We start from the raw sequence: 16,241 nt of genomic DNA on the forward strand, positions 1-16,241 counted from the left end.
GTATGTGTGTTGTTTTAAAAATAGGATACACCTTACTGCATTTTCCAACACACTAATTCAGAATAGCTCAGTTGTTAATAGCATTTGTGCATTTGTATTAATGATATTGTGACCTATGAATAGAATTTGCAACTACTTTAATGGCGTGTGCAAAAGTTTATCAGGCTGCATGTAAACTTGCATGTGTACATGTATGTGTGAGCAAGGGAGATTGTAGAAAAAGAGAGGGGAAACAGTAAGAGTGAGAGTGGAAAGAAGATTGAAAGAGAGAGATTAGACAGAGACACAAAAAATGCAATGCTTCCATTTTACATAATACTTATTTCATTGTACCAGCTGGCTTTTCTCATCTGTAAGACATAGATGATTGAGAGAATATTTTGAATCAACCTTCACCATAAACATGCTGGATACACTATGCTTTTGGACTGATCTGTAAGCAAGCTGTGTGTTCTGTTGAGCAGTATTTGGTTTCTTCAGATACAAAGTTGCAGTCAGAACGTGTTGTATTTTATTTATTATCCAGTTTGGTAATGGTATAATGGTTTAGTCTAATAATAGGGGGGTTTAAAACTGATCTTCCTGCATCTTTGTTTTTATTCCTTGTACAGTTTTCTTCTTTCTATATTACTAAAGCTGGAATAAACCAAGCGAACAAACTTTGTAATTCTCCTGCCCTCTTCTTCTGTTTCATAAATATGATCATTTGTAAATTTTGTGAGACTGAAGGCAATTCTTTTTCTTGATTTGCTTAAATCAAAGAACTTTTCTTTCTTTTGTCTTCAGTGTGATTTATTGTAATGCCTCTCATGCATATGACAATCCTATCTTTTGGATCACAAATATATTCTGTTCCAAATTATATCTTCTGTAAGCTATTTTATTTTAATGGGAACTGCTGCAGAGCATATGTTTAAATCTTTCTCTTCATTCTTGTGTCTTAAGCGTGTTCACATCTGAGATAAATTTACCAGAAATGAAATATATTTTTGGATTTTCTTTTATAATCAGTGCAATAACTGGTTTCCTGTTTGTTCTTCATAATCAATACAATTGTAAGACTATGCATTATAGTACATTTTTAACCCTGGCAGGCTGTATTCCAAGTATATCAGGAATTTCAGATGTGACATCTGCCAAATTAGCAGCATAACAGGAATGGAGAAACCCCATATTAAAACTAGGTCAAACTAAAATTTAATCAGTCAATGAAAACAAAGATTAGTTTGTTTACAATGTCTGCTTGAAGATAAAGTGTTCATTTAAATTTGCTTTTTAAATTAAATTTATTTCTATTTTACCATGACATGAAACCCACCACAGTTAGTTATGTCTGGAGTGGGAAGGCAAAGACATAGAATATTCACAATTGCAGAAGTATTGTGGAATTAAAATATTCTGATGAGGATGAATGAAAACTTGATGAAATATATCTCATATGCAATTTAAAATTAGTCGACAATTATGAAAGTTTTGAAGCTGAAGATAAAATGGAAGATGTTCATATTTCACCAACTGAAAATGAAAACAATATACCACAACAAAAACAAAAAATAAAAGAAACCCACCAAAGCTCAGTAGTAGAATTAGACTAAAAACTTGTCAGTTTTAAGTAAGTCCCTAAGTTTTTCAATGTTTCTATCCAATTGTCTTCAGTTGTCTTCATTGGTTATGGAGCTCAGATTCTTACATGGTTATATCCCCTTCGACCACAACTGTCATGGTTAAAACAATTGCAATAGGAATCATAAACCATAGTACTGCAGAAGCCAATAAAAGTTATTGTACATTGATTCGCTGAATTGCAAGAAAGATTATAAAATGCAAACAGAAAATAGACTTGGAAAATTTTATCAAAACCTGAATGATGAAATAAATGAAAGATATTTTTGTTGTTTAGTCTCAGTTTAGTCCAGATCTAGTGTCCTTACTGGCAATTCCTTGTAGGTCAAAGTCGATTGTCTGCTAGACTGAATTTCTGTGGATTTGCATGTGGTCATGTTGGCCAATGAGAAGCCTACAAATTTGTTTGCAGATCAGACATGCGTTTTCCCATGAGAGTAGAGATGTCATATTGGTTACTTTGCACTGCTTAGATTTTACACTCATTGAAATCTGTAACTTATACTGTGTCAAAGCAGTGAGTTTCATCATAGATGACCCTTCTCCACTATGTTGGCTCTTTGCCTGTGACCCCCACCCAGGCATGGTGATGCCAAAGCTTTTAGATTTCCCTTAAATATATTTTCAACAGCTTACTTTGCTTTACTCATATGCACTTTCTTTCATTTAGCACAGAGTGAAACAATTGTTTGGGCAAACAAGGGCATCCAACCATAGAAACCATGCCAAAACAGACATGAAGCCTGGGCAGTTATTCAGCTGGCCACCACTTGTCAAACTACCCAACCCATGCCAGCATGGAAAACAGACATTAAATAATGATGATGATGATGGTCAGTTCATTGATGCTGATATCAGGTTTCCTGTTTTTCAGTTAATGTTATGAAAGCACTCACATCGGAACAGAGCTGTTATATTAATCTTTGTTTTTATGTTGAATTATAATAAAAACAATTTTACATTAATTTGATGGCTTACTCTATAATTTCACAGAGTACAAATTTACTATTCTTAAACACAAATATTATTGACAGTGACTTCAAAGTTTTGGCCTGCTAAACCATCATCATGAGACTGTGGTGCATTGAAGTTAATCTTGGCTCTATATTGTCTCTGTTCAGTTAAAATAATGCATCACAATCCGACGGTGGCTTAGCTGGTCAAAATTTCAAATTCCCTGTCAATAATAATCTTGTTAAAGAATAATAATAAATTTATTATTTATTATTATAAATAATAATAAATTATTATAATTATTTATAATTATATGCATGGTGTTCTTGAGCAAAGCACTTCATTTCACATTGCTCCAGCCCACTCAGCTGGCAAATGTGAGTAATTCTGTAATGGACCGCCATCCCATCCAGTGGGGAAATATATACACCAGAAAATTTAGGAAAACATTCTCATGAGCTGATGGCTTGGGAAGGGCCTTTGATCCTTTTGATATAATAGTATATAAAATGTGTGTGTGTGTGCATACATGTATTCTTTTTCTTTTATTCTTTTATTTGTTTCAGTCATTTGGCTATGGCCATGCTGGAGCACCACCTTAAAGGGTTTTAGTTGAACAAATCGACCCCCAGGACTTATTCTTTGTAAGCCTAGTACTTATTCTATCAGTCTCTTTTGCTGAACTGCTAAGTTACAGGGACGTAAACACACTAGTATTGGTTGTCAAGCGATGGTGGGGGGACAAACACAGGCGCAGACACACAGATATAAATAACAATATAATTTTTAAAAAACTAAAAAAAAATTTTTTTTTAATTTTTAAAAATTAAAAAAAATTTTTATATTTAAAAATTTTTTTTATTTTGAAAAGTTTTTAATCATTATCATCATCATCATCATCTCCATTATTATCATTATATACATATATATTTATTTATTTATATCTGTGTGTCTGTGTCTGGCATCTTGGGCAAGTGTCACCCCAAGGTTGTAGTAGAAGACACTTGCCCAAGATGCCCTGCAGTGGGACTGAACTCAAAACCATGTTGTTGGAAAGCAAGTGTCTTACCACACAACCACATCTCCATGTGTGTGTTTCTTATGGCCTCCTACACAGATCCCATCTACCATTTTAAGACTGAATGTTGTGTGACATCTAATACAGGCTCAGATTCCCTTACATGTGAGAATAATTAGGTTGATGAAAACTACAGAAGATAACAACATATGCAAACACACTCATACACCTGAAGCAAGCTTCTTCACCATACACTCATCCACACCTGATGGGAATTTTGATTGACTTCTGATTTTTTTGGTCATTCAAAATTTCAAACGGGCATAGTTTTATAAACAAATGTCAACCTGTTTTCTTCAATATAAACTGCTTTGCTGATATTAAATTCTAAATTAAAAAACAAAAAAAAAACAAAAGATCCAGAATGCGAAATCAAACATGAATCGAAATTTAATTATGAACCAAACCATAATTTAGTATATCAACATCATCATCATCATCATTGTCATAGCATCACCATGACTATCATCATCATCACAATAGTCATCGTCATCAATACCACCACCACCATCATCATCATCATCATTGTTGTTGTTTTCACCATCATCATTTTCAACATCATAACCATGACCACCATCAATGTCATCATCACCATTGTTGTGTCATTGTTATTGTCACTGTTGCCATCACTATCGTAACCATCATTGTCATCATCATCATCATCTCCATTATCTCCTTCAGTGTCACTTAGGCAGGTGAGAAACAACTCTTTTACTTGTTTCAGTTATTTGACTGTGGCCATGCTGGAACACCGCCTTTAGTCGAGCAAATCAACCCCAGGACTTATTCTTTATAAACCTAGTACTTATTCTATCAGTCTCTTTTGCCGAACCACTAAGTTACAGGGACGTAAAGACACCAACATTGGTTGTTGAGCGATGTTGGGGGGACAAACACAGACACACAAACATATACACGCACATATATATACTTATATACGATGGGCTTCTTTCAGTTACCATCTACCAAATCCACTCACAAGGCTTTGGTCGGCCTGAGGCCATAGTAGATGACACTTGCCCAAGATGCCATGCAATGGGACTGAACCCGGAACTATGTTGTTGGTAAGCAAGCTACTTACCACACAACCACTCCTACGCCTATGAAAGGTAACTGGTGAAGTTATCCTTTAGGTCATATCAGAGATATGACTTAAATGCTTGCAGTAGAGTAGAGGACAACTACAGACTCCCAGTGTATCAAGCAGCAGCGTTAAATCAGTTGATGGACAAATCTACCATGGGTTAGACCCATATGTACCTATAAATTTACTTAATGCATGTCATGGTCCTTCGTCATCTACATTGGTGATCTAGAAATGAGACACATGCTACTTCTGGCATTTTCTTTGGTCTTTTCCAGTTAAAAAAGCTGAATCAAGATTTAATTATAAAAATGTAATTAAAATTAAGATGTGTGATAGTGTTCCGCCTTGACATTGTAGTTGTCATCATCATTGATGTCATCCTCCTCCCCTCCTCCACCTCATCATTATAACATCTAATTCCACATGCTTGTGTAAGCTTATCGTCAACCCTTACCTGTTTCCAGGTAAGGTAAATATTTCCCCTGGCTAGATATATTTTCATAGAACATTGGACATGAACATTGACATCTGCAAATTAAAATCTTTTACCCGCTAAACAGAGCATTGCCTATGGCTTTGTTAATTTCATATTGTAAATTATCGATCTTTTACACTTGGTAGTTGTGAAAGCTAAGTTAGTCATTCAAAAAAACATGCAAAAACTGTCAACTTCACTGAAACAATTATTTGTTACCAAACAGTTTTGTCAGTGATCAGGTTGCAGTTCATGTGATGAAAGTTTTGACACCAAATCACAAATAATAAATGCTTAATTATTTAGTATTTAAATTGGTCATATCCTGCCAAAATATCCTAACTGTTTCATGTTTAAGACAAGTCAAATCCAACCTCTCACAACTACACTACAATGCCAGTCTGAAAATAAACAATGAGATCATCAAAATCTCCAGGCTACAAGATAGTGAACAATTAATTCAAAACCATCTGAATAAGTAAGCATTACATTTGACAGAGTAATCTACATGCGAGTGTCAAGTGAAGTTAATTGGCTTACTGTGTTTTTCAATGGATCTCATGTGTCTTCTATGCTACAGTAATTTTAGTTTCAACTCACACCTCACATCAAATCACTTGCCTGGCAAATACACCTCTGAAAAGCTAAGTTAGTTTGATTGAAACTCTTCTCCTAGATATTGTCTTCCACAACAAAATACATGGAGAAAATTCAGTGAGCTTTTACCTCTGTTGACTATGAAAGTTTTCTTTCTCCAAGTGAGAGGAAGATTGTACAATGCATGTACATGACAGAAATTCTACATGGTAGTGAGACATGGGCCCTGAATACAGAGGGCATATGAAGGTTAGAGAGGAACGAGGCTAGCGTGTAGAGTAAGTGTTTGTGTTCAAACGAAGGACCATGATATGCATTAAGTAAATTTATAGGTACATATGGGTCTAACCCATGGTAGATTTGTCCATCAACTGATTTAACACTGCTGCTTGATACACTGGGAGTCTGTAGTTGTCCTCTACTCTACTTGTATTGAGAGAGAAGTGTAAGAGAAACTGGATGCATTGTGCAAGAGAGAAGATTATGCTAGTTTGGTCACGTGATGCAAATAGATGCCAACAACTCCATAAAGAAATGCTGATCTCTCAAAGTAGATGAAACACACGGAAGAGGGAGACCCAAGAAGACATGGGATGAAGTACTGAAGGATGAGCTCAGGATGCTGACAAAGGACTGAGATATTTGGCACCTTGCTGTACTCAAGAAGACTCATACTTCACAGCAGAAGTGTTAAGGCCACTGCCCCTGGTTGTTTATTCCTTCTCGAGCCGTGTCTGGCTAATAAGGGCCGGTTTCCCGGTTTTCTTGGTGTATAGGTTCCCCACCTGGACGGGACGCTGGTCCATCGCAGGTGAGCTGCAAGATGCAGGAAGAAAGAGTGAGAAAAAGTTGTGGTGAAAGCATCAGCAGAAGTTCGCTATTACCTTCTGCCAGAGCCGCGTGGAGCTTAGGTGTTTCGCTCATAAACACACACATTGCCTGGTCTGAGATTCGAACCCACGATCCCTCGACCACGAGTCCGCTGCTCTAACCAGTAGGCCATGTGTCTCCACACACTGCCCCTGGTGAAGAGTATTGACCTGCAAGGGTCCTGTACTGGTGCCATGTAAAAGCACTCAGCGCATTCTGTAAAGCGGTTGACATTAGAAAGAGCATTCATCCGCAGAAACTATGCCAAATCAGACTGGAACCTGGTGCAGCTTTTCCACTTGCCAACTCTGGTCAAATCGTCCAACCCATGTTAACATAGATAACAGATGTTAAATAATGATGATATACTGTGGCTGTGTAGTAAAATCACATGATGACATTACTTTGAAGAATTCACCCATCATTAGCAACAGAGATTCATTTACCAGGATGATCTTCAGGAGTGGAAAAAAAATATCTATGTGTATCACATTTCTGCCATTGTACAAAGCCTTTACATCATTGCTTGAACTGCTAGAAGCAGCAACCACATCACTTTTAAATCACATCCTACAGTCTTAAAAAAGGAAGATCACTGTACTTGCTGTTGCCATTGCCAAATATTATGATGTATAAGAGCTTGTGTATACTCCATTCTTTCTATGTATTCTGCATTCAATGTTGTTTCCCAAACCACACCAGTCAGGGACTCTCAATTTCAAAGATGGCCACACATGTCCACACACATATACATTACTTATAGTATATGTAATATGCATACACATACACACATATATATATTATATTATATATATATATATATTATATATATATATGCATATATATATATATATATATATATATATATATATATATATATATGCATATATATATATATGCACACATGCCTACACATATAAATATATGTATTTACATTTATACATACATATACATACATGCACACATACATATGCATAATTATACTCACACATACACACTCAAACACCCACACACTTATATTATTATTTGCATGTATTACATATATGCTTTCCTTCCTCTTTATGATACACTTTAGGTTTCCCTTTAACATCATAATTTTCACAAAGATTGTAAAAAGACAACATTGATTTCCTCTTAAATCTCGACTTTATTCCAATTAAAACTCTTAAAATATAGATTTATTTTGATGCTGTTTTAATATTTCTTTATATTTTATTTCCGTTTTCATTTTCTCTATCCTGTTTCATTTGATTTTATTCCAATTTTTCTTGTTTTATTTTGCTTTTTTGTCTTCATGAAACCCCTGTTTTCGTTTTTTTATGTTTTTCGTTTTTTTTTTTATTTTCTCACTTTGTTACAAGTCATTTTTGGATAATTTTCTCTAACTTAATTTCAAACTTCAAGGAGGCAAACATTTCGCACAGCTATAACATCGAACCTGGAAATAATTACATTTCTCTGAAAATTGGATTAAATATTAGGAGGTATTAAAATAATAATAATAATAAAAATAATGATAATAATAATATCATATAGTTTTCAGTGAGTGTAAATATATTTAGAAGTGATATATGACAAACATTTGAGTCCCTGAATACTCTGCAATTGGTTTTGGAAGATTTGTATAAGAGAAATATTTCAATGAATTTAATGTACAAATATTAGATATTGTCTTATATGCAGTTACTGAACTAGAAGAAGGAATCTGAAGCCAAAAGTCTTATAGAATAAATATTGGTGGATTCTTTGAGAAATCAATGAAAGTTGTTTTGGAAGTCCAATAGCTGTGAAGAAAGAGATAGATTTTTATATTTGGAGAATATATATAATCACTTGAAATTAGTGTTGTTAACAAAAACAAAAATAAGACAAACAAACGTTTTATTGGATCTCTATATATTTGCATTCATGATGTGTGTATATACTTGTGTCTGCTTCTGCATGGAAATGAAACTCAAATATGTATGTATACATGTCTATAAGTGTGTGTGCATATGCATGTGTATGTATATATATATACACACACACATATATATCATTATCATCATCATCGTTTAACGTCCGTTTTCCATACTAGCATGGGTTGGACGGTTCGACCGGTGTCTGGGAAGCCACAAGGCTACACCAGGCTCCAGTCTGATCTGGCAGTGTTTCTACAGCTGGATGCCCTTCCTAATGCCAACCACTCCATGAGTGTAGTGGGTGCTTTTTATGTGCCACTGGCACAGGTGCCAGGGGAGGCTGGCAGTGGCCACAGTCAGTTGGTGCTTTTTACGTACCACCAGCATGGAAGCCAGTCAAGGTGACGCTGGCCTTGGACATGTTCGGATGGTGCTTTTTACGTGCCACTGGCACAGGTATCACAACTACAATTTCTCTCTGATGTATATATATATATATATATATATATAATGAGCTATATATGTATAGTTACATATACATATATATCTACGTATATGTATGGTTACATGTACATATCTATCCATCTGTTTGTCTCCCTGTCTATCTATCTATCCATCTATCTATCCATCTATCATTCTATATATCATCACCATCATTATCATTTAATGCTCGTCTTCCATGCTGGCTTAGATTGGGCAGTTTGATAGCTGTTGGCAAGCCAGAGGACTACACCAAGCTCTACTGTCTGTACACACACATATACATATTATAACAGAAAGGCCTCGATTTCTAGTATTCTGAGAAGTTCATTTCCAACCATCAGCTTGTAAACTGAGCCTGGTTTGCTTTTGAATATTCACTGTCTGAATATTTTTTGAAATATAAAATGAAAGTTTAAAGAAAATGCTTATCCTTATTGTGTCTGGAGGAGGGTCATTCTCTTTTAGTGTCTTATTAATTTAACACACTCACTGGTCCGATTTACACTCATTTACTTATTTATTTTTACTAAAATTTTCGTTGTGCCTTGCAACCTTTTCAATAATCATCGACTGTATGTTCTTTAATTTAAAACCTTTGTCAATGACACATGTGAAAATGGTTGCTTCAAGCTCACGCTTTTAGTTTTCATTTCTGTTTCTATTGATGATATTATTATGAAAATGCCATGAACTCCATACAAATTAAAGTCATGAAATTGCATTTCTGTTTAAACAATGTTTCAAAATAATACTTTTAATTAATATGTTTAATTAATGCTTTTAAAAACAATGAGTGTATATGTGGGTTATTAAAAGGATTAATTAAAAGCATTAGTTTGGAACAGTGCTTAAACAACAACCCAATTTCATGTCTTTGCTTGTATAGAGTTTATGACATTTATTATAACACTACAAGAACCAGAAGTGAAATCAGATACTTGAGCTCAAAGCAGCTGTTTTTGCATGCATCATTCACAAAGGATTTGAAATGAAAGGACATAAGGATAAGCATTTCCTTCAGACATTCATTTCATATTTCCAAAAATATTCAGACAGTGGATATTCAAAAGAAAACCAAGCTCAGTTTACAAACTGATGGTCAGGAAATGAACAACTCTGGGTACCAGAAATTGGTGCCTTTCAGTTATAATGCATTAAAGCAGGAGTCTCCAAAGTGGTCGATATCGACCCTTGGGGAGCGGGGATCGATGGGACTATTCAAGGGGTCAATAAATGTACATCTAGTTAATTATTATTATTTATTTATTTTCTTGTACATGCCTGGGGGTTGATGAGGAGGTTAAGGATTCCATGAAGGGGGTTGATGATCTAAAAAGTTTGGGGACCCCTGTATCGAAGAATACTCTCCATCTGTATTGAGTCTTAGAATTTATTATTTCTGGTGAATCAACAAAGCTACTGTTATTCCTAGTTCCATCAGAAGCATAGCACAGTGAAAGTAAGAAGAGAAAAGAGTAATCAAGCGATGAATAATAAAGGCAATAGAAAGATAGGTACCAGTTGCATGTACGACAGATGTGTGAGTGATAAGGGAGGGTGAGCATACATGTTCTTATGTACATATACCCAAAGGTATAAGCCTTTATAGACATAAAAACACACACATACATATGCATGTGGAGATTGCTCCATCATCACAGATGACTGCCGTCTCCTTGTGCTTCCTCATTGTCAATGGCATTTTTGACTTTCCATCTATGACCATTCAGATGACTATTCAGTCCCATTGCAGATCTGCATGGTTTGAAGTATCTTCTTTTCTTTGTGCCCTTTTGAAGCCTAACCAAGCTCATGGGCCCAGTTTCCTGGTTTCAATGGCGTATGTGTTCCCCAGCTGGACGGGATGTCAGTCCATCGCAGCATTACTCCTTTTTGCCAGCTGAGTGGACTGGAGCAACGTGAAATGAAGTGCTTTGCTCAAGAACACAACACATCACCCGGCCCAGGAATCAAAACCACAATCTTACAATCATGATGCTGACACCCTAACCACTAAGCCACGCACCTCCACGGCTTGAAATATAGGGGATAAACAAGTTATAACTTACTGTGTGCTTCCAACTGGTCAGATTTGCACATACTGCTACTCACACATGAGTCATTTACTTGTTTCAGTCATTAGAATGTGGCCATGCTGGGGCACCCCCTTGAAGCATTTTAGGTGAATGAATCAACCCCAGTGCTTATTTTATCTTAAGTCTGGTACTAATTCTATCAGTCTCTTTTGATAAACCACTAAGTTATGGGGATGTAAACTCACCAAAATCAGTTGTCAAGTGGGGTGGAGTCAAATACAAGCACACACAGTGGGGTGGAGTCAAATACAAGCACACACACACATACACACACTCACACACATATTGCAGGCTTCTTTCAGTTTCTATCTACAATATCCACTCACAAGGTTTTTGTTGTTTCAGGGCTATAGTAAGAGACACTGCCCAAGGTGCCATGCAATGGGATTGAACCTAGAACCATGTAATTAGGAATCAAATTTCTTACCACAACTTTCTATGACATAACTGCAGTATGAAATCCTTCCTCCCCACTTTACTCCTCCTACCTTTAACACTAATATTTTTCCCTCTCTTTCTTTCTACCTGACACTAAGCCAATTTTCTCACACCTCATCTCTCTCACCACATAACTCTCTCTCCCTCTGTCTCAGTCTCTCCTAACCCATGCAGTGACAACTCACCGATCATTCCACTCCACTGCTTCTTGTCTCTCCCTGTCTATTTGTTTTTATCCTGCTTTCTATTCTAAAACGACAGACACTCATCTCTTTTCCCCAAAGCAGGGCTTTCTCTGAACCCGAAATGTTGGAAACCACCCCTTACATAACTGCATACCAACTTAGGTAATTTTTTATGCATGCATGTATTGTAATCATGAAAAGTAATTGTAAATAGAAAGCGAGAAATTTAGAGAAATGAAATATAATTGAATGTAATAAATAACCTCCATTATATTAATGAGATAAACAATGTAGAAGATGTAGCTAATGGTGCCAAAGTATAAGGGAACCATAATTCTTATACTAAAGCACATTAGTAAATATTAGCAATGTATTGTTTATTCAATTTCTCAGTCTCTCTCTCTCTCTCACGTTAATTCTCTCTCTTTCTTATATATATGTATATCTATTGATCTGTGTGTATGTATGTATGTATATTTATCATCATAATCATCATCATCATCATCCTTTAATGTGTGTTTTCCATGCTGGCATGGTTTTGATGGTTTGTCCAGAGCTGGCAAGTTGGAGAGCTGCACCAGGTTCTGGTCTGATCTGGCTTCATTTCTATGGTTGGACACTCTTCCTAATGTCAACCGCTTTACAATGTGTGCTGGGTACTTTTAACAGGGCATCAGCATGAGTGCTTTTATGTGGCACCAGCACTAGTGCTTTTTACATGGCACTGACATTGCAGGCCAATCTTTTTCATCAGAGGGAGTGGCCTTAACACTTCTGCTGTGGAGGATGGGTCTTCTTATATATATATTTATTTATTCTTTTTTATTATATATATATATATATATATTAAAGTAAAAAATTTCATGCCTGAGGACAAAATTAACTCTTCACCTCTTGGAGGTGGAAAGTTGTTGTAATCAATAGTAATAGGTCATTGGAGAATAAATGGGCTGGGAAGTGAGGATGGGTTTTCTCTTCTAGACCAGCTGTTTGGAAAATAAGGTATCTATCCTTTCAAATGGACCATAAGGACTCTTCTGAGCTTAGCCAGTGAATGGGGAGTCCCATGATTGGCAGCAGGTAGCATTTGAAATGGATGCATGATGTGAAGATTTCTTGGCAACCCAGATTTTAGGAAGTCCTTAAGTATCCTAGTCCGCTCATCTATGCAGAGCTTGCAGTACCCACTCCTGTTGATGTAGGGCCCTGGTCTTTCTAAGATCTTTTACTTGATATTGTATAGGGTCCCTTTATCTTTGAGGTGTCACACATAGCTAGCCAGGATACAACGAATCGTCTTTTAGGGACCCTGAATGAGGACCTGTGGTTGTACAAGCGTAGCCTGAATGCTGTACCAGCAGAGCTGATATATTTCCAGGCATGGGTGTTGGCTGTGTTCACATAACTGGTGCATCTCCAGTTGGCTATTAAAATAAATATGAATTATACATCTACACAGTTTCTGTTATTACAGCCATTTATACAGTATATTCTTTATCCTAGGTATTACCACTATTAAAGCAAACTGGAGTTTAGTGGTTTTGACAGTCTTATATTTTTGGTAGGGGACAATTAGTGTTGAATGCAAAAAATATGAGTAGGTCGAAGAATTCTTATATGGCTATAAACTTTGTTATCCGATCGACTATAGGATGACCCTAAATGCCAGGTATTAAACTGTCTGAATAAATTTCATACACTAGCCTGGAGCGAAATAGAAAAGAATAAATACTGAGATAGATATCGACATTAAGGATCACTAAAGCAGATAGAATTTAAAGAAGTAAGATACACAAAATTTACTTGTACGGTCAGGGTATAATCTTTTACTTTTGACTTGTTTCAGTCATATGACTGTGGCCCTGCTGGGACAGCACCTTAAAGAATTTTTAATCATATGAACTGACCCCTGTACTTATTTCCTCTTAAGCCTGCTACTTATTTTATCCAAAGCCTAGTACTCATTCTATCATTCTCTTTTGCTGAACTGCTAAGTTATAGGGACATAAACACACCAACACCGGTTGTCAAGTAGTGGTAGAGAACAAACACAGATGCAAAGACTCACACATATAGATATGTATTTATACACATATATATGATGGGCATTTCAGTTTCCATCAACCAAATCCACTCAAAAGGCTTTGGTTGGGCCAAGGCTATAGTAGAAGACACTTATCCATGGTACCACAGAGTGGGACTGAACCCAGAATCATGTGGTTGAGAAGCAAACTTCTTACAACACAACCATACCTGCACCTGTTCACAATATAGTAGATTATTTCCACCTACAGTGAAATCAGGATTTTTAACTATGCAAATCAACATCAGATCTATATATAATAACATCCTCCTTGAACTTAACAGCCATATCGGATTTCTCACTACTACCTTTCATATTTTTTGCACTCAACTCTAACTGTCCCCGACCAAAATTTGTCATCTTTTTAAGGTTGATAAATTGAATTGCAAAGTTGTCATCACTATCAAAATCATTATCATCTTCAGCCACAGCAACAACAAACAAGTAAAGTTGATCTCTAATAACTGGAGGGTGTAAATTATGAAGGTAGAGATCAGCCTATTATATTAAAGTACCTATGGTACTTGACTGGTACCACTTTTTTATTGATACTAAAAGGATGAAAAGGTGTGTATATATATATATATCACTGTGATCACCGTGACCGACCAGGCTGTCAGATGTTACTACACATCGCTGGTCACAATGTGCTTTGCATTGTTTTAGCCTTCAAATGACGCCACCCCGCTGGCTAAGTGAGCAGGCCAACAGAAGAAAGAGTGAAAGTTGTGGCAAAAGAGTACAGCAGGGATTGCGACCACCCTCTGCCGGAGCCTTGTGGAGCCTTAGGTATTTTCACTCAATAAACACACACAACACCCGATTCGGGAATTGAAACTGTGATCCTACGACCGCGAGTCTGCTACCCTAACCACTGGGCCATTGCGCCTCCACACACACACACACACACACACACACACACACACACACACACACACACACACACATATATATGGCTGGCTGGCCATATCGGAGCAATCTCAAGATTAATCAGCCGAAATTGCTAAGATGATCTGGTTCTTGACTGATGACTGAGGGCTTCGAATGTCCCGTCCTGTGGTTCTTGTGTCGTCTCCGTGGTGTTTCATGTTCTTGTCCATGTCTGTAATTATTTTTACTGTTTACCTATATAATCGGCGGTACGTATCCACAATTGACCTTATACGATAAGTATATTTTTCTCTAGCATTGATACGACTCTTAATCTGTCTCTTTTTCTCTCTCTCTCTCCTCCCTTATTCCCCTTCCTTTCTTTCCCTCTCCTTCCGTATCCCCCCCCTTCTACGTTTCTCTATCTCTCTCACCTCCAGCCCCCTCGATCTGTCTCTTTCTTCTCCTCCCTCGTCCACCTTCTCTCTCTTTTCATCTGTCCCTTTCTCCTGTCTTCTGTTCTCACGTGACAGCTAGCCGCCGTTGAGCGCTCTTTTCGTTTTCAGCAGCCGCAGAAGCAACACGTATTTGTTCGTCTCCCCGTGGCCATTAGGCACAACTTCACAAGCCAGCCCCATACTTAACTCGTCCTGTCGAAAGACCCTGTCCCACGTCCTGGTTTTGTTTTGTTTTTATTTTTATTTTTATTTTTACCGTTATTGTTTTTACGTTTTTGTATTCTATTGGTGTCACGTATTCTGTATTTTGTTTATGTACTTCGTTCGTTTTCCGTCCTCGCGTTGTATACATTCGAAGCTTTCTTCCAGGGGATCTAATGCGCTTGGCTTAGATTTCCCTTGGCTGGCTGGCCATATCGGAGCAATCTCAAGATTAATCAGCCGAAATTGCTAAGATGATCTGGTTCTTGACTGATGACTGAGGGCTTCGAATGTCCCGTCCTGTGGTTCTTGTGTCGTCTCTGTGGTGTTTCATGTTCTTGTCCATGTCTGTAATTATTTTTACTGTTTACCTATATATATATATATATATATATGATGCATCGGGATGAGGACAACTGTGTAAAGAATTGCCAAGCTCTAATTGTGGAGGGAACCTGTGGAAGGGGTAGACCCAGAGAGATGTAGGACAAAGTGGTGAGAAAGGCTCTTCAGATGATAGGCTTTACTGAGAAAATGACAAAAGATCGGGAGTTGTGGAAACTTGCAAGAGTCTTCTACACAGATTTCATGTAATAAATCCTTATCTACACACAACACATCATTTGACCTGGCCCTACACTTGCCCAAAAACCCACAAAGTAGGACTGAATCCAAAATCTGATGGTTGTAAAGCAAACTTGCTAAACATACAGTCATATTGCACCCATGTGTGTGTGTGTGAATGTATATATAGATATGTGTATGTTTACATGTGTGTGTGTGTGTGTATGTATGCTTATTCTTTTACTTGTTTCAGTCATTTTGACTATGTCCATGCTGGA

The 16,241-nt window shown here is 36.8% G+C and overlaps 1 protein-coding gene and 1 long non-coding RNA gene across 2 annotated transcripts in view; both read left to right on the plus strand.

Annotated features, from left to right (window-relative positions):
- Window positions 1-16,241, plus strand: part of LOC115210886 (beta-1,4-N-acetylgalactosaminyltransferase bre-4) — a 969,826-nt gene that overhangs the window by 745,044 nt on the left and 208,541 nt on the right. The gene's annotated exons all lie outside the window — the stretch shown is intronic.
- Window positions 8,438-13,394, plus strand: LOC118763052. The gene is made up of 3 exons (XR_004998803.1): window positions 8,438-8,450; window positions 10,523-10,527; window positions 13,309-13,394. It is a non-coding gene; the product is annotated as an uncharacterized LOC118763052 (long non-coding RNA).

This window comes from Octopus sinensis, linkage group LG4 (genome assembly GCF_006345805.1).
Source record: "Octopus sinensis linkage group LG4, ASM634580v1, whole genome shotgun sequence".
Classification (NCBI taxonomy): domain Eukaryota; kingdom Metazoa; phylum Mollusca; class Cephalopoda; order Octopoda; family Octopodidae; genus Octopus; species Octopus sinensis.